Genomic DNA, 25,838 nt, shown 5'->3' with positions numbered 1-25,838 from the left:
TGTCCCTCATTTAAGAGGCCCACTCTCTGAGGGGCTATGATACTTCCCTCTGTCTTTGCCCAAGTCCTGAAACCCAACTCTCCTCTCCTGCAGGTTTTTGGCAAGTGGAGCAATGAAACCCACCCTCAGAGGCAAAGTTGTCATTTTCTGGGAATCTGTTTCAGGAATACGATTAAGAAGCCATTGAAAATTCCTGTGCCAAATTGTCTTTTAATCTCTGATTTCCAGAAACAAGAGCATCTTCTCAGGAGCATCAGAGGGCCTTGGGGCTCACCTCTGAGTCAGGGATGTAAGACTGTCCCTTCAGAGGCCCCTGGTAAGGCAGTGGCAGGGAAATGCATCATGCTTGATTTCTGAGGGCTCCCTGCTACCCACAGACAATGGCTCTTAATTCTCTGGTGATGCCAGAATCTCCTTCTCATTACCCAATGACACCACAAAGAGCCTTTTCAAATTTGGCTGAGAATGAGTGGGATTGTTGGCGAAAGTTGCTGATTCACAGGGGTCTCCCTGCTTTAAAGGGTCATTGGTCATTGGTGCAATGCTTGACAGTCTAGCATGAGCTCCAGTTTCTCTGAAATGCCTAGGGGGAAAGGTGCAGATGGGGTGGAGGGGACTTTCCTAGGACTACGCCAGGGAGAGGGGCCAGTATTGGGGTGCTATCTTCTCTCCACCTCAGGGCCTAGGCAAATGTTCTGCAGTACAGGAGTTGTAAATCAGCAGTCCCCAACCTTCTTGGCACCAGGGACCAGTTTCACAGAGACAATTTTTCCCCAGATGGGCATTGGGTTAGGGGGATGGTTTCAGGATGATTCAAGCACATTACATGTATTGTGCAGTCAAACCTCTCTGCTAATGATAGTCTGTATTTGCAGCCGCTCCCCAGTGCTGTTATCACCTCCTCAGCTACACCTCCGGTCATCAGGCATCAGATTCTCATAAGTAGTGCACAACCTAGATCCCTTGCCTGCGCAGTTTACAGTAGGGTTTGTGCGCCTATGAGAATCTAATGCCGCCACTGATCTGACAGGAGGTGGAGCTCAGGTGGCGATGCCAGTGATGGGGAGCAGCTAGCTGTATTATAGATGAAGCTTCACTCACTTGCCTCCTGCTGTGCGGCCTGGTTCCTAACAGGCCATGGACCATCGTTACCCGTCAGCAGCCTGGGGGGTGGGGACTGAAGTTATCTATGGCAAAATTCTACCAAGCTGTAAAAAATTTTTAGCCAAGAATTATAGATGGGGTAGGGTATCCATGCTGAGAAGTCTGGCAGAAAGCCCTCTTTTGAAAGACATATTTATTTAAAACAACAACAAGGAATTTATTTTATTTATCAGTTATAGGACTTAAATAATATGTTTTTTTTCCTCCCATTCAAGTCCCTTTATCTTTTTCTCCAGGGGATAAATATTGAATATCTTCAATATTTGAGTGCTATGGACTAAATCGTATCTCTATCCCCTCCAATTTCACATGTTGAAGCCCTAACCCTCCAGGAATGGTATACAGAGGAGGGGCCTTTGGAAGGTAATTAGGTTTAGATGAGGTCATGCGGGTGGGGCCCTCGTGATGGGATCAGTGCCCAGAGATGGGATCAGTGCCCAGAGAGCTTGCTCATATTCTCTCCCTCCGCCATGTGGGGACACGGAGAGAAGGCAGCCAGCTATCTGCAAGCCAAGAGAAAAGCCCCCACCAGAACCCAACCACACCGGCACCCCCAAGTGCAGACTTCCAGCCTCCAGCGCTGTGAGAACATAAATTTCTTTGTTTAAGCCACCCAGTCTATGACATTTGTTATGGCAGCCCAAGCAGACTGAGACAGTGGGTGTGGAAGGAGAGAGGACAATTCAGCAAAGGTGTATGTAAGTTGTGTGTGCGCAGGCAAGGCACTAGAAAAAAGAATTAATAATAGAAGTAAGCATTAAGAGAAAACTGAAAGCAGAAAAGCTACGGAAAGCTGAATGTTCCATCCAGTCTACTCTGAGATTTCAAAGAACAGACACTATGCCAAATTTATTAGTCTTGGCTACAATCAAAATGACCTGAGGGGTTTTAAAAATACGTACCGAAGCCTGGGCTCTACCCTAGACTGCTGAAGGAGCGCCAAAGTGCGGGTAGTTTGCAAGACTCCCAAGGGGATTCAAATGCACAGGCTGCCTTGTGAACCAGTGTCCTAGAGCAGTGGTTCTTAGACCAGAGTGGGCATCGGAAATGCCTGGAGGGCTCGTCAAAGCACAAACTGCTGACCCTTTTCTTAGGGTTTCCGATTCATCAGCTCTGGGGTGAGCATGAGAATTTGCATTTCCAACAAGTTCTAAGGCGATACACCGGTGTCGCTGGGCCCAGGGACCACGACTTGAAAACATTGTATTAGAGAAATAAATGCTGGCAATTTTTTTCATGGGAATATGCGTGTGAACTCAATCTATGGGCTTGACTAGCTTAGTTATTTCTCTGTTGTGTGCACCTGGAAGCAAAGATGAAATACCACCCACTTCTGGCTCCACTTTGTTTTGTTCAAATTGTGACCAAAGAGTTCCAGTCATTTTTGGTCCCTTCCTACCCCTGGTGAAATAAGCCACACAGTTCTTGTAGTTGGGAAGATCACTTTGCAATCTGAGCACCCTTCTGTCCTTCGTCGATTATGCAACTAGGACCTGTCCTGGCCCCTTGGGAGCCAGCAGGCTCTACCTTGAAAGATCCTCAAAGAGCAGGGTCAGATGGTGACTGACCAAGGTGCTGAACCTCTTCCTCCTGTGGAGGGAAAGGTAGACTTGACCAGGGACAGTGGGCAGGTAACCAGACTGGAGGCTTGAAAGCAAAGCAAATGGAGAATGACAGTGGTAGAGGTGGGTCAGAAGAGTGGGAGCATTCTTGGAGATGCCCTCATGCAGGCCTCCGTCGGTAAGCACTCCCCAACCCAACTCCCGACCCTTTGGAGTGAGGTCAGGGAACTAGGAAATGAGATAAGTATCAACTTTCAGTTTCTGCACCCTGAACAGCTTGGTGACACTCACCTGACACCTTAGCCAAAGAACCATCTCTAGTGCAATCCATTGTGTATGTGTTCTGGGGGATGACAAGGAAAAAGGTAGTCTGGACAGGTACAACCTCTTCTTGAACATTCCTCAGGGCTCCAGAAGAGCCTGAGTTAAGAGGCCTGAAGCTTCCTCTTCTCTGCTTCCCCATCCCAGCCTTAGGAAAACCCAAGGACTAGCTGTCCCAAAGACAGCTCCCCTGGGACAAGAGGCAATATGCCTGAATTCCCTAGCTTTCCCTCTTTTTCTGAGTCAGGCCCCCATAGGTTGACAAGGAAGAATGAGGCTTAGCACCACATGTGGGTTACAAAAAGTATTTTGAATTTGTAGAATATCAGGGATGATTATATTCAACCAGAAGTAGCAAAATGCCTCCTGAAGTCACACACAGACACGTGCACACATGTAAATATGTGGAACGTTCTTTCTAGACGCAGTTAATCAGAAGCTGACAGTGGTAGGCTGATGCTAAATCAGAAGCTCACCCTGCTGAATGAAATGGGCTGTTAATAGCATCACAGAACTGGGCGTGAAACCCCGGGGCTCTGCTTCTGGCAACTTCCAGCACTTCGCAACTGCTCTGATGATTATATTGTTTTCTGTTACCTTCAGGTCTTTAATTTTCTTGGTGGAGAGTAATTTATCCAGTGGAGAGACCTCCACCTCCACTTGTGTATCCAATCATACCCCCTGCTCTCCTGGGTAACACATTCATGTTTATTCCTCTCTTCCATGTTTATTCAATCTCTCCCTCTCAACAGAGTCTTCCCATCACATGTAAAATATGCCAGCCTTCACTGCCTGACTCATCTATATTCACCACCTCTATTTTCTCATCTCCCATCCATCCACAGCCCACCCTAACCCACTTCTTGTTTTATTACTCCAGGATTTCAAGCCTCCTTTTATGCTTATATTAATTTTGCATATTTATTGATCATTCCTTTCTTCTTGAATTCCTCTTTCCTGGTTTTCTGTCTCCCTGGCAGCTCCATCACAGGCTTATCTTCGTGGCCATTCAGTGCTGAAGTTCCTCAAGCCTGCTCCAAGCCCTCTTCTCTTCTCATGCACTACCTTCTCTCCCCCTGGCCTAGGCTAACTCATCCATCCCAAGGCTCCAAGTCATCTCTCACCTAGCTGAGCCTCAGCTCTGTATATCCGAGTGCCAAGTTGGCATTTCTTTCAGGTATCTCAAAAGCCTTCAAACAGCCAACCAATCTGCTCTCAAGATCTTTCCACTCCAACCTGGACTTCTTCCAAGATCCCCATCCTGGTGAACCAGCACCAACGTCCGTCCTTGGCCATAAGCCAGAAAGCCATGAGTTTTCCTTGATGAGTCCCACTCCTTCACTGTGCCACCTAACCCATCACTTGTAGAACGTGCAAGTTCTGCACATTGGATCTCTGGAACAGTTGTCAGATTTTTCCACTTACTATTTCCATGGCCATCAAACTGGACCAAGCCTCCATCTCCTGCACCTACACCACTCCTACACTTACCTGGCCTCCTTCCAATAAAGAATCTTCAAGATGCCATTCTGATCATGCCACCTCCTCTGCTGAACATGTCAGGGGCTTCCCATTGCACTCAGGATAAAAAGATTTTCAGCACAGCCAGTGTGGCTGTACTAGGTTTGATCCCTTTGGCAGTCTTCTTGACTTCAGCTCATGGCTGCTTCTTTCTTGCTCTTCCAGCAGAGCTGGCATTTCCTCAATTTCTCCAACTTACCTAGTCCCATCTCATCACAGGACCCTTGCACACCAAGTTAGCTCTGAAATATTCCCTGCCTAGTCAAACCTCTTCTCAACTCTTGTGGCAGTTCCTCAGGGAAACCTTTCCTGGACTTACTAATTGGTATATCAGTTGGTTTCATAATACCATGCATCCTTATCCATTTGTATTATAATACAGTGATAATTTTGCATTTGTTTACTGTTATTATTTTCATATTATAGTGATTAAGTCTGTAAGCTTTATTCCTGGCACAGAATGGGCATGAGATATTTATTGAAGCAGTAAAGGAACGAAATAAAGAAGTTTGAGAGGGAGGGAAGGAATGGAAAGAAAATAAATGAATGAATGAATGCACCCACTTTGTTCCATTTCAAAATCACTAGAAACAGGCCAGCCCAATATGTAATGGGAAAATAGTCTACCCAAATCTACTCATTAAAACAAATATTTATATATTGCTAAAGTGACTTATTTCTGATTATGAACATAACTGTTCCTTTTGAAAACCATGGGAAAATACCGAAAGTATAAAAGAGAACCGAATCACCCTTCATTCCACAGTCCAATGATGAACCACTGCTAAAATAATTTGACATTATTTCTTTCCCCATTTTTTTCTGTGTATATAAATATAGTACATAAGTGGGATCATTCTATATATACAGACTTGTTTCTTGCTTCCTTTCCTTAATGATATATTGTGAACATTTTCTCGTGTTAAGAATTCCTTGAACACATGGCGTTTAAATTGCTGAAATGTATTCTCTCGTAATTTAAATGGCTTTCCATCTATTGTTGGCTATTTAAGGGCTTGTCAATTTACCGCCTCCATTAACTAATTAACAGTACACACTTTGCGGGGCCTCAGAGGTCAGGCAAGGAACGTGGAAGGAGGTGAAGTTTGGAAACACAGGAAGCTGCTTTTCCTAGAGGCCAGAGACCATGTATCGCCTGGGGCGGGACGGGGGTCCTAGAACGGAATGTGGTGGTCCGGACAACAGAGGCTGGTAGCCCCTCCGCCGCGCGCCAGGGCAGGCCCGGTCGCCGGCCCACAGGTTTGGCCTAGGCACGCCGACAGTCACACCCTAGGGCGAGACGCCGGGGGCGGAGGCTCGGGCCGGCGACTGCAGCCAACCGCGGCGGTCGGCCGGGCCACGCGCCTCCACGTGCCGGCCAGGGCCCCGCCCCTCCCGCTCCGGCCACGCCCCTCGCGCGCCCTTCTCGCCGGCTCTCCCCCGGCTCCGCCATTGGGCGACCTCCGCGCGTACTGCAGGCCCTGGGGTAGCCCCGCCCCCGAGCTGCAGCCCCGCCCCCACAATCCGGGCCCCGGGGCTGCCCCGCCCCGCGGGCGCTCGAGAGGCGCGGGGGCGGGGCGCTACGCGATGACGCAGGCGGGCGTGCGCGGTGACGGCCCGCGTCCCTGTTACTCAGCGGAGCGGCGGAGGCCGGACGACGCGGCCCTGGGTGCGGAGCCGCCAGCAGCACTGGCTAACGGCCGCGGCGACCGCCCGCACGGCGCCCGTCTCCACTGGCGGGCTCCCCTGTCGCCGCTCGCTGCGCTGCCGGGTGAGTGCAGCGGGCGCCCAGGGCCGAGGCGGCTGCGGCCCCGCGCTGTTTATGTTATTGTGCCGCCGCCGCCTCCTCCTCGGCCGTGACCCCCTCCCGGGAGCGGCGGGAGCGCGCGGCGGACGGGGGCGGCGCGGGAACAATAGCGGCCCGGAGGCGGGGGCCGGCCGAGGGGCGTGGGGCTGCGGGCCGGGTGCGCCGCGGCCGCTCGCCCGCCGCCCTGAGCTCCGCCGTCGGCCCGTCCGCGCGCGTTCTCCTCGCGCGGGTGCCGCTTCCTCGGCGGGAGGAGAAAATGGAGTGGGGGTGGGTGGCAAGTTCCGAAACACTTGGGCGAAGGTCGGCGCGGAGGCGCTTCGGTGGCCGCCGCGCCCCGGCCGCCTCCCCCGGCGCGCGTGGCTGCGGAGAGCTGGGGTCGGCGGTGCTCACGCCTGCCCGGCGCGGCGCGGTGGGGCCCTTTCTGTTCTCGGTGCTTTCTTTGTGCTGACGTTCGGGCGAGCGCAGGCGGCGGCGCCGAAGGAGCCTGAGTGGCCGCCAGCCCTGGGCTGCGAGGGAGCGCGGGCCGCGGCGTGGGCGGGAGGCGGCCGCCAGCCTCCGCCCCAGCTCGGCGGCCGGCGCGCGTTTCTCTTGAGGGTCACTCGGCAGTGACCTTTTGACTTTTTCACCTCACCCTCCCATTTCTTTGTCTTGCACTGTGTTCCCGATCCAGAGAAGGTAGAGCCAAGTCCATGGTGAAGTACTGTGATGAACACTGTTCATTTCTAAAAGTTCTCGCTCTGATCTTTACTGCGAATTTAATAACATGGTGACCGGTGATGACCATTTTTACCTCTGAAATTCAGTGATGCTTCCAGTAGAATTTTGGTCTTTCAGTCCATTGTGTTTTGAGATAAGCATCCAACAAGTATCTCCTTGGCAATTAGAACATGTGTTTATTTCATTCATTCATTCATTCATTCAGCAGCTGTTCAGATGGAGAGGCTTAATACCCTTCAATGTAAGAGGATGCTTTGACTGAGTGTAATAGCTGTTCCTTTAAATGAGGCAATCATGTAAGCCTTGTGTGTTAAGGAAGGTATAATTATACTTTGGGTCATTTTACTATTTTTTAGCGGTGTATCTGGAAGTTCAAGTGTAATGTTAGTAGAGTTAGATTTGGTCTAAATATACAATAGCTTTTATTTATTTCTAAAGTTTATTTTTTCCAGTCGTACAGCCTTACAGTCATTTGTAATGATTGCCTTAGATTTCCCTGCTGTGGTTAAAATTAAACCTAGGAGGTCAGATGCTGTTAAGTGAACATCTCTAGTGCTGTGCCTGACAAAAGCAAGCAACCAAAATGGGACTTCCTTGAGAGCAGGCCTGTCTTGCATCTGTTTCTCCACCACCTAGCCTGGAATATAATAAGTGTTCATTGAAAGTTGGATTGATGAAAAGCTCTTTATAATCGGTAATATTTAAACCAAGCCTTAAAAAAACCACTTTTAATATTCTTTATAAAGTTTGAGAACCTTCATGCAACTGTCTGTTCTAGATGGCAGAATGATCAATTCATGTACATTATCTGTTATGATGACAGGGACCTTTGAATCATTGTAGTATCGATTTTTTTTCTATTTCTAGGCCATTCACTATCCAGAATAAAATGTTCTCTAAATGTTTTCTAATATGATTAATAGAGCAGTGTACATACATGTACATACAGATATACATAGAGTGGTATTTCAGTGGTGTCTGAAATGATTGTATTTATCCTTTTGTGAATGTTATTTGAAAAGTTTTTGGTGACTTTTTTAAGTGGAAAAGCTAGAGCAAGAGCTGTTTTGATGTTTTATTGGAAATATTAGATTTCTCATAACGTTTTAGAAATGTTTATTAGAAATGTTTAAGTTTTAACTTGTACTAACACTACTGGGGAAGCATATGGCCCTAAAACTCAAAATAATAATGGTTTGTCCAAGTTACAGCTCTTTTCTACTCACTAGTTAATACATTTTAGCATTTGTTTTAGATATGAAAGAATTTGAATTGAAGTTAGTATTAGATATAGAATAAAGAAATAAGAAAATGATACTTTATTAAGGTAAGGGATGAAAATCTTAAGAAACCAAACTTTTAATGCTTTACCTAGTTAAGGTATGTCAGATTCCAGTAAAGGTTATTGATAATCCTTTGGCAGTAGCTCACAGGCAATGTACAGAACCAGAGTTGTGTGATTTTGTTTTCCAAATTCTGTTGGTTTTTAAAAATAGCAGCCTTATTGAAATTTAATTTAAATACCATTAAATTCTGCCTTTTAGAGTGTACATTTAAGTGGTTTTTAGTATATCCATAAAGTTGTGCACTGATAACCACTAATTCCAGAACGTTGTCATCACCCCAAGAAGAAACTCCATACTGATTAGCAGTCACTCTACATTCTACTCCAAATTATGTTTTAAAGGAAGAGATAGCACTGATTTTGTTATTAAGTATGTTCTTCTAATGAGTTTGAAAAGGGCTCACTTAAAGTGGGATTTAAGAAAAGACCCTTCCCACCTTAGTTGGGATCATGCCTGAATCACCAGGGAGTGAATCAGTCTGGTAGAATTGGAAACTGTATCCTTCATACTCCTTTAGATCCTGAAGGAAATGCCACTTGGAAAGGAAATTAGTGTAGGAATATATTGTACCAAAATTAATTCTGTTAAAATTTTAGCTATTTGCTGCATGCCTAATATTATGGAAATGATCAAAATGAACGTGATAGCGCTCGGTGAAACAACTTGAAGTAATTTGTTGTTGAGTGATTAGTCACAAACTATCTAGTGGTAATTAAGAGGTAGTTAAATAGGAGCCTGCTTATTGTAGGGCTGCTTTGCTAGTGGGTTGAATTCTGACATATTTGAGTCATCTGCATGGTTGAGATGCTTTGTTGCATGTATAGAAGTTTAAAATAACATCTGCCTAATTTTAAGATGCCAGCTCTATAGAGGTCTCTGGTCAAGTCAGTGGAATGAGTAGTCGTAGCCTTTCTGATTAATGTAATGCAGGGAAGTCATTATAACCACATAGCTTTATCTATTAATCATTTGCCTATTTCAGTGAACTGCGATGCTTATTGTCTTAGTTACGAGCTCTTTACCTGAACATTTAGAAGCTTTGCATTCTTACTCTAATGCAGGCAGGTTAACTTGAACTTTGATTTCAGGAATGAGTTCTGATTCAACAGAATGTACCAGCTAAAAGGTGAAAGGAATATTGAAGTAAGGGTTGTAAGAATGATAATTCAGGGCAGTAGGTAGAACTAGAGCAATCCAGGAATCAGACCCAGGTTTTCAGTTCTGTCATCTAGACTTTGTCATCTACAAGCTCTGGAGCCTTAGGCAAGTTGCTTAACTTTTTTGGCTTTAGAACTGTAAACTAAGGCTGTCAGAACTCTTTCTATGTAGAAGGTTGTTCCTTAGATAGGTGGTTATTCAGAAAACATACTGGGACAAAAAAGAGTAATTCTTGGGTGGTAATCAGAAGTCCAGGTCAAGAATAGTAATCAAAGTTAGACTTTTGTAATTTTCAGAAGCAGAAAAAATTATCAAGTTAAATTTTTTCTCTAATACAGACTTATAAAACAAATAGAAAGCTTCAGCATAAGCTAGAGATTCTTTGAGTGGTAGATTTTATTCATTCTGTAGGACGATGCCTTCTTAAGGAGTTTTGATGCTCTCAGAAATGTTGTGGAAGATGTGAAAATGAAGAGTTCATTATCATCAAGAAGCTTATGATCAGGAATGAAACTTAAGGCATCTCTAAACAGTTCATTTATGATCTTTTAAAATACATATGAGAGGGCTTCCTGTAAACAAAAGCCCACCACAAATCTCTGGCCAGGCCAAATTTCATTGAAATCCAGTTTTTAAAATTGTGTGTGTATGTATAAGGCCTTTTGGAAAACGTGCTAGCTGCCATTCTTTTTTATGGTGGTGGGTTATATAACAAATATAGCAAATATCTGTGTTTCCTTTTCCCCTTAAGTAGAATTACAGATTTAGTTAAAATCTGCCAATTCTTTAGAAAGTTAAGGAACCCAAACCTCACAGTGATTGCTAACATGGGTCTTAGAGTCAGCCCTGAGTTCTCATCCTTCCAAATCTAACTATGTGGCGTAGGCTACTTAGGTTATATATCATATTTGGGCCTGTAATTATTGGTTAAATGAGAAGAATAATAGCACATAACCTCATAGGGCTGTGAGGTGTAAATAAGGTACTGCATGTATAGTGCATGGCACTGGGGGTATGGTGCCTAAAACAGAAGATGTAAGTATTCAGGAAGTTTTAGCTATTGTTATCACTTGTTATTTTTAACTTCAAACAAATGCAAAATACCAAGTAAATTTAAAAATCAATTTAATGCACAGCATGCATTCTCATTCTCCAGAATAGGCCAGTTGTTTCCCTCTGCATCTCTGGAATGTTTATTTAAAATTTGATCGTCTCATCTAATCTGAATTGACTAAAATGATTTAACATTTGGACCAGTAATCCTCTCTGCCTTAAAATTTGGTAATGTTCCAGAAGCAGATATTGAAGGGATAGTATTTGCCACATTCTCTGATACAAAGTTGTTGTACCATTTTTTATGCTTTCTAGCAGCAGGGAATTGCCTAAGCTTTCCTAGGTTTATTTTGAGAGCTATTTAAAGGAATGGGCATTCAGGAGCCCAGAATAGCTTTATCATGTAACACATTTGAAGACAATGGAATGCTGTCATATTTTTTAATTTTATTGGGATCTTTGACGCTGTGAAGATTGCAAATTTGTCAGAGACCTGGTAAAAATTCATTATTTTCATTGATTAATATTCATTAAATATTTTCTAGAGGCCTCTACAGAAATAAGAGAGATTATTAGTAGCACCTTAGAAATATCTTTTCTATGTTTTCCTAAGTTTTCTAAGGTTATAGAATTTTTATGCTTACAAGGATTTATTAAATATCTTGTTTCTTCTTGAGGACAGCAACTGTGAGATGACACTAGTTTTACATAGGCAGCATTTATTGAGAAGCTACTCTATACCAATCCAGGTAATAAATTATGTGGGAGCCAAAGGAAGTAGAAGTCAGTTTCTGCCTTCAGTGATCTGAGTATAGCTTGACAGAAAACAAGGACAAACATAAGTGCTTTTATGTCAGAGCACAAGGAAGCAAATACTGTTAGTCATTTCACTGGGAATTTCTGTTGTCATTGGGACATTTGGGGACTTCCAAACTTTACATCTTTTGGCCTGCCTTTATATTCACTCCATAAACTTTAGAAAGCAATATAACTTACTTTCTAATTTCTGGTTTAAGTTGAGAGTCTGGTACAGACTAGTCAAAATCCAATTCATAGGAAAAGGCAATTCTTATAGTCACCTAAAAGTCATTTTGGAATGTAACAGGTATAAAACTAAGTATATGAAAAGCAGATAGTAAAAAAGATGCTACTCAGATACTAACTGGAATCCTCAAACCCTTGTCTTGAAACTGTTGTGACTTAAGGCTACCTCTGTGCTAGGAGCACTTTCTTAAGTCTTAACTCTGGTATTGAGAAGTGTGGGCTTTACTGCTTCCTAGTGCTGAGAGGCCCAAGCCCGTCACCCACCTCGTATCTGGGAACACTATAATGGAAAAACAGCCATGCATGTACACCTGCTTTGCTGAGTGGGAGACATCAAAAACATCAAGAAGTTGCTATTTCCTAAAAGCTGTTACTGGAGTAGAAGAAACTCAATTTTCTGGCTTATTCCAGATACGATGGCTCTCTGACTCTCAGATTCCATTTGGATTAGCCAAAGGTGAGATAAAGTAAAGCTACTGCTGTTTAGATTTCCCTGTGATTTGAAAAAGGGTAACTTTTCAGTCAAAACAAAAATCAAAGCATCTGGTTTTATCTGTTATTATTGAGGATTTAATTTAAAGTTTTAGTGATTTTATTTTATTTACATTTCATTTATGTTTTGACTAGTGTATTCACTTTGATTCAGAATTCTAAAGATTTTAAAAAAAATACACAGCGAAGAATCTCCTTTTCCACTCTGCACAGCCAAACAGTTCCTCTGCCTGGAAACAGTGTTGAGTTTCCTATGAATCTTTCCAAAGATAGTTTATATATGCACAAGTAAATAAAGATATATATATTCCCTTGTTCAAAACTCTTGGACCAGATGTATTTTAGAATTTTTTTAGAATTGTAGAAAAATAATATAGGGCATCAACTGTATTGTCCAAGATCTCTAGTAGGAGGTGGTTGCACCCCAAAATCAAACACATTCATATTTCTTTATTGAAAGCATAAATAGTATAAGTGGGATGAATAAAGAGTATAGTCTTATGCTACTTCTTGTTAGATTTTGCCACCAAATATATTTGTCATAAACATATTAAAGAACTTTTATTTTTCACAGCTTTATAGGTTTTCACCTTGTCATTGAAAGATTGTGTCTTATATATATACAATACCATATATCCTCTGGCCCCTTTTAAATCTAAGTTGTTGCATATCACATATACTGCCCGTTGCCTCTTAACAGTATAGCTTAGAGATGATTTCATATCAGTTGTATCAATACATAAATAGTAATGCTTTTTTTTTTTTTAAACAGCTTCATGGTATTCCATTCATCTGAAACAGCTCAAACAGATGTTTTGGCTCCTATAACAAAATACCATAGATTGGGTGGCTTAAACAACAGAAATTTGTTTCTCACAGTTCTGGAAGCTGGGAAGTTCAAGATTAGGCTGCTTAATCAACTTGGTTGCTTGGTGAATGCCCTCTTCCTAGTTTTATAGATGGCTGTCTTCTGGCTGTTTCTTCACATGACCAGGGAGAGCTCTGATCTCTTCCTCCTTGATAGAGATACTAATCACATCATGGGGGCTCTACCCTGATGACCTCATCTAAAACCTAATTATCTCCCAAAATTCTCACCTCCAAATATTATGTCATTGGAGATTAGGGCTTCAACATATGCATTTGGAGGCATGCAGACATTCAGTCCATAGCATCATTATACACACCTGCCATTTATTTAGCTCCTTTTGGTGTACATTTAGGTTGTTTTAAGTCTTTTGCTATCAAAAACCATATGCAGTGGATTACCTGTGCATATACCATATCATACTTGTATAGAAATGTATAGGATAAGTTTCCAGAGGTGGAATTGCTAGGCTAGAGTGTATGTGCATTTGTAATTTTGATATATATTGCCTACAGTATAGTAACAATATGTACAGGTTTATAGTCTAGGAGCAATAGGCTGTACCATAGAGTCTAGGTGTGTAGTAGGCTATACCATCTAGGTTTGTGAAAGTACACTGTGGTATTCACACAATGATGAAATCACATGAGAACACATTTCTCAGAATGTATCCCTATCGTTAAGTGAGGCATGACTGTACATACAGGCTGCATTCATGAGCTTAGCACACAGAGGCAGTTCCTAAAAATATAACTTAGTCTGCTGTCAGAGAGCATACATTCAAGGTAGAGGTCAAGATATAGAAGTGAGAAGTGAATGAATGTAGACAGGAAGGTCTTATGCTTGGAAAAATGCTATTGGCAAAAATCAGCAAGTCAGGAAAGCATTTGGGTGAGTGAGGGGGTGGAGGGAGTAAATTTGATTTGGTGATTGGGTTTTGAGGTAGCTCATCCTTATGAAATTATGCAGTAGTTATTGAAGATACTTGGCTGACATTCAGTAGAGATCTCATTGCTTAATGGAGATTACATAGTTTATTTTCTGTCTCTTCTCACCTTCTTCAAAAAAGCTGAGGCAGTTTACTACTCAAGAGCCTACAACATATTAAGTTAGAAACAAAAAATCAGAACCGAGAGAAAACAAGAATCCAGAATATACTAATGATATTCATAGCTTATACTTATTCAGTGCCTGTCATATACCAGGCACTGTTCTCTAAACATAAATTAAGTTGTTTAAACATCACACAACCCTACAAGGTAAGCACTGTTACTCCCATTTTATAGGTGAGGAAGTAGGCATAGAGAGATTATGTGGGAAATTGTTGGTGATCTTGATGAATAGTCTTATTAAAATAGGAAGAAAGGAGCCAAATTGAAGTTGGTTATTATAAATCAATGAATGCAAATTTTATAAAAACAGTGAGAAATGAGCAAGTGTTATTAACACAGTGGGTATAGATAACTTTTTCAAGATTAGCTCTGAAGTGGAACAAAGAAATGGGTTAGTAGATAAAGGAAAATGTGGGATCCAGAAAATGAGAGAGAGTGAAAAAAAGAGAATACTGTATGCAGGAAAGGAGGGTACAGAGCACAGGCAGAGTTTGGCTTTCCTTAAAGGAGCCATCAAACAGAAGGGAATGCAGAAAGTTGTATGCCCTTGCAAGGAAATCTGGTGGTTGGAAGGTGAAGCCTTATTCTACTGGCTTTCATCATCATCTCGCATGGTTTCTGTTTTTTCAGTGAAGTATGAGATTCTTATGGTTAGAGGGGAATAGGAGTGTGGGAAGTTTGAAGACGTTTGCCAAGAAGTATTGATTGTTCATTTAAGGTTTGAAATCTTGAATTTAAAGTTCTATCAGTCAGCCTCTTTTTGTGATCCCCTCCCCCAGCATGATTTAATGGGTTAGATAACAAGCACAGAGAAGGCAGATAGTTGGATTTATCCAAGGTGAGATTTTGCCAGGTATGTCAGGGTTCTCCAGAGAAACAGAACTAGTCAGCAAGAGAGAGAGACAGACAGACAGACAGACAGAGATTTCAAAGAATTTGTTTTTATGAGGGCTAGCAAGTCTGAAATCTGTTAGGGCAGGCAGGAAATTCTTGGGCAGGAGTTATTGCAGAATTTTATCTTCCTTAGGGAAACCTTTTTGCTATTAAAGTTGATCAACTGGTTGAGGCCCACCCACATTATTAAGGATAGTCTCTTATACTTAAAGTCTCGTGGTTGTCAACATTAACCATATCTACAGAATACCTTCATAACTAGATTCGTGTTTGATTGAGTAACTGGGTACTACAGCATAGCCAAATTGACACATAAAATTAGCCTTGACACCAGGTCAGTATAAAAGAAGGAAAAAGGGACAAGGGGAGTAAAGGCTTTTTAAAGGGAGTGTTTATTGTCTGGGGATGAGGATGGAGTGTGGTTTGAGTAAGTGAACTTGAAGGATTGAAAGCTGTGATCAGAGTGGGATCTCTGAAAGGGAGAGTTCACTGATGATAGTTACTGGCATTGATAATGCCCAAGATGATTTTGGGTGTGGGCTGCTGTAGAATTGAGGGATAGGTCTGTGGGCATGAGGTGGCTAATGAATTAAAGAGGCTGAGATATTAAAGGGGACAGTCTGCATGAATGATAACGTTAGCAGATGGTGAGGGGAGTAAGGATGCATACTGTAAACCAGTTGCTGATATCCTCAATGAATGAGGGAGAATTGGAGGGAGGATAGATGACAATAAGAAAGGATAATAGTATAGCATATATATAGTGTAAGAAAGGATAATAGATATAGGACAGTGGTATAATTGGCTAAGTTTGCTTGTCACAAATTAGGAATTTCAGAAGACCAAGTAATGGAATTAGGAATGAGGGATGGAGTAAAATGAAGGATAATACAAAGCAGTATGGCTCTGGGAATTCAGGGAATAATAGATAACCAGGGAGAGTGGGACTTTTTCAGGTGACTGAGGTAAGCAGGGATGTGAGGTGTGATGGGATTAGTCCAAATAATAGGACATGGTGGGTATCAGTTCTAGTATTAACAGGGCTCTGTGGCAGTGCTAGTTATGGATTTTAGAATGAATTTAGGAGATCACAACTTGTATTGTCTTTTTAAATGATATGAAGTAGAAAATACCAGTGTGTCACATGTAAAAAGGGGTTAAGAATTTAACAATATTATTGAGAAACAATTCACATACCATTGCAGTTTATCATTTGAAGTATACATACAGTTCAAAGCTTTTTTAGTATATCCATGGAGTAATATAGCTGTTACCACAACCTAACTGTAGAACATGTTTGTCACCCCAGAAAGAAACCCATACTCATTAGCAGTCATTCCTCATTCCTCCCTGCAGCTCCTCCTTCTTACAGCCCCAAGCAATCACTTACCTACTTATCTATAGATTTGCCTATTCTAGATATTTCATGTAAGTGGAATCATACAGTATGCAGTCTTTTGTGACTGGCTTATTTCACTTAGCATGACGTTTTCAGGGTTCATTCATCATGAAACATGTGTCCTTACTTAATTCCTTTTTATATTAGTCTAATAATATTCCACTGTATAGATAGACCACATGTTATGTATCCAGTCTTTAGTCAAGTCAGTGGATGTTTTGACTGTTTGTTCATGAACACTCGTGTGCAAGTTTTTGTGTGTTGTGTATTTTCATTTCTCTTGGGTATATACCCAGGAGTAGAATTGCTGGGTCACATGGGTAACTCTGTGAACTACTGTACTGTTTTTCAAAGTGGCTTCACACCACTAAGGTGTGAAGGTTCTGATTTCTCCACATGCTGTTCAAACTTGTTTGCTGTCTTGATAATACCCATCCTAATGGGTGTGAAGTGGTATCTCATTGTGGTTTTGATTTGCAAATACTTAATAGCTAATGATCTTGAGCATCTTTTCATGTGCTGCTTCGCTATTTATATGTCTTCTGGAGAAATATTTATTCAGATTTCTTACCCATTTTAAAAATTGGATTATCTTTCTATTATTAAGTTGTAAGAGCTCTTTGTATATTCTAGATACAAGTCGCTTAACAGATGTATGATTTATAAATATTTTCTCCTATTTTGGGGATTGTCTTTTTACTTTATTGATGGCATCGTTTGCAACACAAAATATTTTAATTTTAATGAAACCTAATTTATCTGTTTTTCTTTGTTGATTGTGCTTTTGCTATCTTATCTAAGAAAGTGTTGCCTAAGTCAAAGTTTTGAAGATTACTCTTATGCTTTGTTTTAATAGTTTTATAGTTTTAGCTTTTACATTTAGGTCTCTGATCCATTTTGAGTTAATTTTTCTGTGTAGGATGTGGGGCAGGTGTTCGACCATTCTTCTGCATATAGATAGGCAGTTGTCCTAGGTCCATTTTTTGAAAATACTATTCTTATCAAATTGTCTTGACATTCTTGAAAAAAAGGTGGCTTTATTTCTGGACTCTCAATTCTATTCCATTGATCTATGTGGCTATCGTTATGCCAGCCACACTATTTTGATTATTATAGTTTTTGTTTTTAAGTTGTGTTTCAGTTAGATGGGTGATGGATTATGATGTAAAATGTTTGAATACCTCTGATTTGAGTTATGATGGGTCCCAGTAGCAGTTCACTCTGTTGTGGCAACTTAACAGGGTTTGCTGCCTCTCGGGGAATGTACAGGTAAGGCAAGTTAGGGGGCCTGTATGAGTTCCTTTTAGAATAGATGACTGACTTTTCTTACTTTAGTAGGTAAAGTATCCTTTTCAGGTGCATGTGGACTCAAGGAAAACAAGAAAATTGTTTAATAGTCATCTCCAAGAATGGCAAATAATTTTCACTCTCTTTCAGTATTACAGAGGTTTTGTCAGTGTTTTATAATTATTTTGTCACTATTCCTTTTTTTTAATGGACTTTATTTGTAGAAGTTTTAGATGTCCAGAATAATTGAGAATATACTACGGAGTTCTCATATACCCCACACCCAGTTTCTTCTATTACCAACATCTTTAATTAGCATGGCACATTTGTTGAACATTATTAATACATTGTTATTAACTAAAGTCCATATTTTATTCAACTTTCCTTAGTTTTTACCTAACGTCCTTTTTCTGTTACATGATCTCATTCAGGATACCACATTACATTTAGTTATCTTGTCTCCTTAGGATTTCTTAGCTGTGAGTTTCTCAGACATTCCATTTTTGTGATGACCTTGACAATTTTTATTTTATTTTTTTTTTTTATTTCAGCATTTTATGGGGTTACAAATGTTAAGGTTATGTATATTGCCCATGTCCCCCCCCAACACCCGATAAATGTTATTCCTATATGTTCACTTAAGTGTTGATCCGTTTTTCCAGCTCTATCCAGGAAAATACAAGAGGTGCTATATCACCATTGTTTCTTAAAGCTGACTAGTACTCCATGGTATACATATACCACATTAATCCACATAAATCCACTCATGTATTGATGGGCACCTGGATTGTTTCCACACCTTTGCATTTGTGAACTGTGCTGCTATAAACATTCGAGTGCAGATGTCCCATTTGTAGAGTGTCATTTGGTCTTTTGCGTAGATGCCCAGTAGTGCAATTGCTGGATCAAATGGTAGATCTACTTGTATCGCTTTAAGGTATCTCCATATTGCTTTCCACAGAGGCTGAACCAGTTTGCAGTCCCACCAGCAGTGTAGGAGTGTTCCTATCTCTCCACATCCACGCCAGCATTTATTGTTTGGGGACTTTTTGATAAAGGCCATTCTTACTGGAGATAAGTGATATCTCATTGCAGTTTTGATTTGTATTTCCCTGATGATTAGAGATGTTGAGCCTTTTTTCATATGTTTGTTGGCCATTATTCTGTCTTCTTTTGAAAAGTTTCTGTTCATGTCCTTTGCCCACTTTTTGTTAGGGTTTTTTGATTTTTTCTTGCTGATTTTCCTGAGTTCTAAATAAATTCTAGTTATCAGCCCTTTATCAGATGTGTAGCTTGCGAAAATTTTCTCCCATTCTGTGGGTTGTCTGTTTGCTCTCTTGACAGTTTCTTTGGCTGTGCAGCAGCTTTTTAATTTGATCAGGTCCCATTTATTTTTGTTGCTGCTGTGATTGCCTTTGGGGTCTTCTTCATAAATTCTTTGCCTAGGCCAGTGTCTAGAAAAGTATTTCCAAAGTTTTCCTCTAGGATTCTAATAGTTTCACACCTAATGATCATGTCTGTTACCCAGCGTGAGTTGATTTTTGTGAGAGGTGAAAGGTGTGAGTCCTGTTTCAATCTTCTGCATGTGGCTATCCAGTTTTCCCAGCACTATTTATTGAATAAGGTTTCTTTTCCCCAGTGAATGTTTTTGTCTGGTTTGTTGAAGATTAGTTGGCTATATGGGGATGGTTTTATATCTGGATTCTCTGTTCTGTTCCACTGGTTAATGTCCCTGTTCCTGTGCCAGTAAAAAGCTGTTTTAATGTCTATAGCCTTGTAGTACAGTTTGAAGTCTAGTAAATTGATACCTCCTATTTTGTTTTTATTGCCTAGGATTCATTTTGCTATATGGGGTCTTCTCTGGTTCCGTACGAAGCATAAAATTATTTTTTCTATATCTGTGAAAGTGATGATGGTATTTTGATAGGGATTGCATTGACTCTGTAGGTCACTTTGGGTAGTATAGACATTTTAATAGTGTTGATTCTGCCGACCCATGAGCATGGTATATTCTTCCACCTGTTTACATCCTCTGCTATTTCTTTCTTCATTGTTTCATAGTTCTCTCTGTAGAGGTCTTTTACCTCCTTAGTTAAATATATTCCTAGGTACTTTATTTTCTTTGTTGCTATTTTGAAGGGAATTGAGTCTTTGATTTGGTTCTCACTTTGACTGTTGTTGGCGTATATGAATGCCTCTGATTTGTGTATATTGATTTTGTATCATGAGACTTTACCAAACTCATGTATCAGATCAAAGAGTTTCTTGGTTGAATCCTTGGGGTTTTCTAGGTATATTATCATGTCATCGGCAAAGAGTGAGAGTTTGATCTTTCCTGCTCCCATTTAGACGCCCTTAATTCTGCTCTCTTGTCTGATTGCTGTAGCAAGGACTTCCAGCACTATGTTGAACAGAAGTGGAGATAAGTGGGCAATCTTGTCTAGTTCCAGTTCTAAGTGGGAATGCTTTCAATTTTTCCTCATTCAGTATGATATTGGCTGTGGGTTTGTCATATATGGCTTGTATCATTTTTAGGTAAGTCCCGTCTATGCCTATTTTGTTGAGAGTTCTTATCATAAAAGGGTGTTGAATTTTGTCAAATGCTTTTCCTGTTTCTATTGAGAGGATCATATGGTCTTTATTTTTGCTTCTGTTTATATGGTGAATTACATTTATAGATTTGTGTATGTTGAACCATCCCTGCATCCCTGAGATGAAGCCCCCTTGGTTGTGATGAATTATTTTCTTGACAAGCACCTGGATTCGATTGGCTAGGATTTTGTTGAGAATTTTGGCATCTATATTCATAAGGGATATTGGTCTGCAGTTTTCTTTTTTTGTTGCATCCTTTCCTGGTTTTGGTATCAGGGTTATGTTCGCTTCATAAAATGTGTTGGGGAGGATTCCATCCTTCTTGATGTTGTTGAATAATTTCTGCAGGATCGACACCAGTTCTTCTTTGTAAGTGTGGTAAAATTCAGGTGTGAAACCATCTGGACCAGGACTTTTCTTTTTAGGAAGGTTTTTTATTGCTGTTTCAATTTCAGTACTTGGTATTGGTATGTTCAGGAATTCTATTTCTTCCTGGTTGAGCTTAGGGAGGCTGTGTGTTTCTAAGAAATTGTCCATTTCCTCCACATTTTCCAGTTTGTGTGCATAGAGGTTTTTGTAGTATTCATAAATTAAATCTTCATTCTCTGAGATTCTTTCTTCTGTTTGGTCTACCCTGTTCTTGAGGCTTTCCACTGTGTTTTGTACTTCCCTGAATTGATTCATTTCCAATCTCTGTGGCATCACTTGTAATTTCTCCTTTATTATTTCTGATGGAGCTTATTAGAGATTTCTCTTTTATGCTTTTCGTTAGTCTAGCCAATGGTGTGTGAATTTTGTTTATTTTTTCAAAGAACCAACTTTTTGTTATTCGAATTGGCTTTCCTTTGTATGTTACTTGCTTCTTTTGTCTTACAGTTCTTAGAAGGTCCTCTTTAGTTGATATTTTGGTCAGTCTGATGACTGCATGTCGTGATGTCTTCCTGTTTGCATTGAATGTCTCAGGGATCCTTTGAGCTTCTTGAACTTGTATATGGAGATTTTTAGCAAGGTCTGGGAGATTTTCCTCTATTATATCTTCAAATAGCTTGTCCAACCCTTGAGTGTTTTCTTCTTCCCCTTCTGGTAATCCTATGGCCCTCACATTAGGTTTCTTCACATAATCCCACATCTCTTGTAGTCTTTGTTCTTTTCTCTTGTTTCTCTGCTCTATCTCTGTGACCGATTTATTTAATTTGAAGGTATTATCTTCATTCTCTGAGATTCTTTCTTCTGTTTGGTCTACCCTGTTCTTGAGGCTTTCCACTGTGTTTTGTACTTCCCTGAATTGATTCTTCATTTCCAGGAGTTCGGTTAAACTTTTCTTCATTGTTTCAATTTCTTTATGTTTTCTTTGTGTTGATTATCTAGTTATTCTTACAAGTCGTAGAAATTTCTTATGATCCACATTCGAAATTCCTCTTCTGTCATTTTGGTTGCCTGATTTTGTCCATTTCTAAGGGGCTGGTGCTCCTCTTTCGGGGTGTGGTTTCCGTTTGGTTCTTCATATTTCCAGAGTTTCTTCACTGATTTCTTCCCATCTGGATCAGTTGTTGCTTTTCGCCTTTAGGTTTTTGTTTGAGTATTGATATGCCCTGTTTAGTCTCTGAGCCAGTAGGTGGTGTTTGTGATTGAGATTTGACCACACCCTGTATGATGAGTCAGTAGGTGCCATGAAAAGGGTGTGCAGAATATCCTCCCTGTCAGTAGGTGGTGCTTGCTCAGAGGAACAGGCTACACTATTGCTTTTGGGTCTTGTATCCAGTTCTTGTTCCTCTGGAGAGGCACTCTAATGCCTCCTCAGGTGGTCGGTGGGGCCCTGAGACTTCCAGGTGTGTCCTTTTCTCCACCTCAGTGAGGGTTAGTCTGGGAGAGAGTCTGGGCGGAGCTGGGTTGGGTCAGCCTGCCCTCACTAGCAGGGGTCAAAGTTCTGTTCTCTGCTTCCAGGAAAAGCTGTCAGGGAGGGGCTGGAATGGCCCCACTCAGTCAGAAAGTCTGCGTGTGGGGGTGGGGCTGTCAGAGACCTGCAGTCTGGAGCAGGCCTGGGTCCTTTCCACCCTCCCCAACTCAGCGGCTACTCCTGGGCCTCTGCCAGCAGGCCAGACCTCCCGCCACCAGGCCTCCCCTGGCTGTGATGCTGGCCGGGAGGTTCCCTGCACGGGATCGCCACCTGGACTGGGCGCATAGCCTCCCTTTGGGAGGAGGGTTGCCCTCAAGGATGGTGATCTGCCCCTGAAGGCACACACACCTCTCAGTAGGCTGTTCACAAGTATCCCTTCTGTGCCCCGGACAATGCGAGACCTGGGTGCACTCCATCTGATCTGCAGGTCTGACCTCTGGGCCCCGGAGTTCAATCCCTAACCACACCAGGGAGAGGAGTGCTAGTCCTAATTCACTAAACGGGAGCCCAAGCTGGGTCGATGTCTTTCAGCCTCATGGTCTACTCTGTTCTCCTGGAGTCACCAGGTGAGCAGCACCTGGGAGGGCTGGGGGGTAGGAACCTCAGTCAGCTGTAGGGCCCCAAAAGGGAAGGTCCTGTTCCCTGGAGGTGCCTCTGGCTGGTGGCTATATTGTCTTTCTCGGCAGCCGAGGATAGGGTCGGGGGAGGGGAGAATGAGGCAGTATGGCGCCTGCCGTTTGGCTCGGGTCTGTGCACGTGGAGGTGCCCCGAGTGAGTTGGGAGCCTGTTGCCGCGTCCAGTCCACTACAGGCTTACTGCTCCCTTGCGGTGGCCGTCTCTGGGCTGCTGTCCGAAGGTCTCTCCAACTGCTGCGGAGCCCACCAGCAGTCCAAGATGCAAGGGAGGGGAAAGTTAACCGCTCCACTTACCCTTGCCGCTGGTCTCCAGGCTACTCAGGAGGTCTCTGCTTCCTGTTCTCCTCTGCAACCTCCTCCCGGGGAGTCTCCCGTGGTCTCAGGTACCCCTCCTTCTGACCCTCCTCCGATGTATGCTTGTCTGCTTGCTTCTTTCTTCTGATTTGTGCTAGAATCTGTCTTTTCTGCAGAGACAGTCTGTCTGGCGGTGTTTCTCGTCTCCCATCTTTCTCCTCCCAACCAACCATGACAATTTAGAAGAGTACTGTTTAGGTATTCTGTGGGATGCCCCTTTATTGGAATTTGTCTGATGTTTTTCTCATTTGTAAACTATAGTTTTAGATTTTGGGTTTTTGGAAAGAAGATTACAGAGTTAAAGCACCATTTCATCAAACCATATCAAGGGTACATTCAAATAATATAATTTATGACTGTTGATTTTGACCTTGATTACCTGGCTGAGGTAATAATTGTGTGGTTTTTTTCATTGCCCCCCCCTTCATACTGTACTATTTGGAAAAGGTGACTGTGCACAGCCCACACTTAAAGAGTGGAGGAGTTATGCCCTCTCCAACCCCCCATTGAGAACAGAGTATCTGCATAAATTGTTTGGAATCCTTCTGTACAGACGATTTTTCTTTTCTCCAATTTATTAACTTACTTAGTCATTTTTATCTGTATGGACTCATGGATATTTATTTTATTCTTTGGGTTGTAGTCCAATACTACTTTATTTTATTTTTTTTTACTCAAAGTGCTTTGGCCATTGGGAGTGCATTTAGTTGGCTCCTCTGTCCTTTTGACACTTCCATTAGTATGGGTGTTTTTTTGTTTGTTTTTGAGCACTTCCTTTCTGGCACTACAAGATGCTCCCAGCTCATCTGGTATATTTTCTGCTCCAGCCCTAGAATCAGACATTTCTCCAAGAAACTCTGCTTCTTTACATTGAAGAATGGTATTAGAAACCAAGCTCTGGCTGCTAGGTTTGCTTTTGCCACTAGGTATTGTTTCTTTTAGGCATTCTCAGTGGAGCAAAGAAATGGTTGTGTGTATATGAAATAGCTACAGGTCTATCTATGTAGATATTTAGAGATATACACACATAAATATTTAGTATACATACATATTTGTGTGTATATAAATATTTTTGTCTCTAACCATTTGTATCTATAGTAAGCTAAACATGAATTCTTACTGTCTTCAGCTCTCCATTACCATATGGATCATTCTGTTGTTCTCCCATTACTGACTAATGAATTTTCCCCAGCAGTGAGAACCCTGCCTCCCACTGTACACCATCCATTTACTTAATTGTTTATTTCAAGTATGGATTTATAGCAGTATTGGAATTGTTAACCCACACTTGATGGGAACAACTGTATCATCTAGGAGTTTTTTTGTCAATTACTTGAGAATTTCTACATAGACAATCATATCATCTGCAAACAAAAATAATTTTAGTTCTTGTCCCGCAGTCTGTATAACTTTCTTTATCTTTTGTTGTCTTATTGCAGTGTTTAGGATTTCCATTATGATGTTGAGTAAGAGTGGTGAGAGGAAACATTTTTTTTTTTTTTTGAGAGAGAGCCTCATTCTGTTGCTCTGGTTAGAGTGCTGTGGCATCAGCCTAGCTCACAGCAACCTCAAACTCCTGGGCTCAAGCAATCCTTCTACCTCAGTCTGCCAAGTAGCTGGGAATATAGGCACATGCCACCATGCCCGGCTAATTTTTTTCTTTTTTATTTCAGCATATTATGGGGGTATAAATTTTAAGGTTTCAAATAATGCCCTTCCCCCCCCTCCACAAGTCTGAGTTTCCAGCGTGACCATCCCCCAGACGGGGTACATCTCACTCATTATGTATGTATATACCCACCCCCCTCCCCTCTCCCCCCTGCCCTATACCCAATTACTGTAGTTCCTATGTGTCCACTTTGGTGCTGCTCAGTTAATACCAGTTTGCTGGTGAGTATCTGTGATGCTTGTTTGTCCATTCTTGGGATACTTCACTTAGTAGTAGGGGTTCTAGCTCTAACCAGGAAAATATATGATGTGCTATATCACCATTGTTTCTTAAAGCTGAATAGTACTCCATGGTATACATATACCACATTTTATTAATCCACACTTAGATTGATGGGCACTTGGGTTGTTTCCACAGCTTTGAAATTATGAATTGTGCTGCTATAAACATTCAAGTGCAGTTGTCTTTTTTGTAGAGTGTCATTGGAACTTTTGGGTTGATGCACAGTAATGGAATTGCTGGATCAAATGGTAGATCCACTTGTATCGCTTTAAGGTATCTCCATATTGCTTTCCACAGAGGTTGAATTAGTTTGCAGTCCCACCAGCAGTGTAAGAGTGTTCCTCTCTCTCCGCATCCATGCCAGCATTTATTGTTTAGGGACTTTTTGATAAAGGCCATTCTCACTGGAGTTAAGTGATATCTCATTGTGGTTTTGATTTGCATTTCCCTGATGATTAGAGATGTTGAGCATTTTTTCATATGTTTGTTGGCCATTCTTCTGTCTTCTTTAGAAAAGTTCCTGTTCAAGTCCTTTGCCCATTTTTTTTTTTTTTTTTTTTTTTTTGAGACAGAGTCTCACTTTGTTGCCTAGGCTAGAGTGAGTGCCATGGCGTCAGCCTAGCTCACAGCAACCTCAAACTCCTGGGCTCAAGCGATCCTTCTG

At 41.7% G+C, this 25,838-nt stretch overlaps 1 protein-coding gene across 5 annotated transcripts in view; it reads left to right on the top strand.

The window, feature by feature from the left end:
• Positions 1-6,176: 6,176 nt before the first annotated feature.
• Positions 6,177-25,838, top strand: part of LOC105860097 (mitogen-activated protein kinase 8) — a 134,766-nt gene continuing 115,104 nt past the window's right edge. For all 5 annotated transcript variants that reach the window (XM_012744556.3, XM_076010317.1, XM_012744555.3 and 2 more), the window contains exon 1: positions 6,177-6,339. The gene's annotated coding sequence lies outside the window, so the exon portion shown is untranslated. The remainder of the gene's footprint in view (positions 6,340-25,838) is intronic.

Source organism: Microcebus murinus, chromosome 14, assembly GCF_040939455.1.
Source record: "Microcebus murinus isolate Inina chromosome 14, M.murinus_Inina_mat1.0, whole genome shotgun sequence".
NCBI classification, from domain to species: Eukaryota; Metazoa; Chordata; class Mammalia; order Primates; family Cheirogaleidae; genus Microcebus; species Microcebus murinus.
Note: the sequence above shows the minus strand (reverse complement) of the source record. Positions and strands in the feature narration are given on the sequence as shown.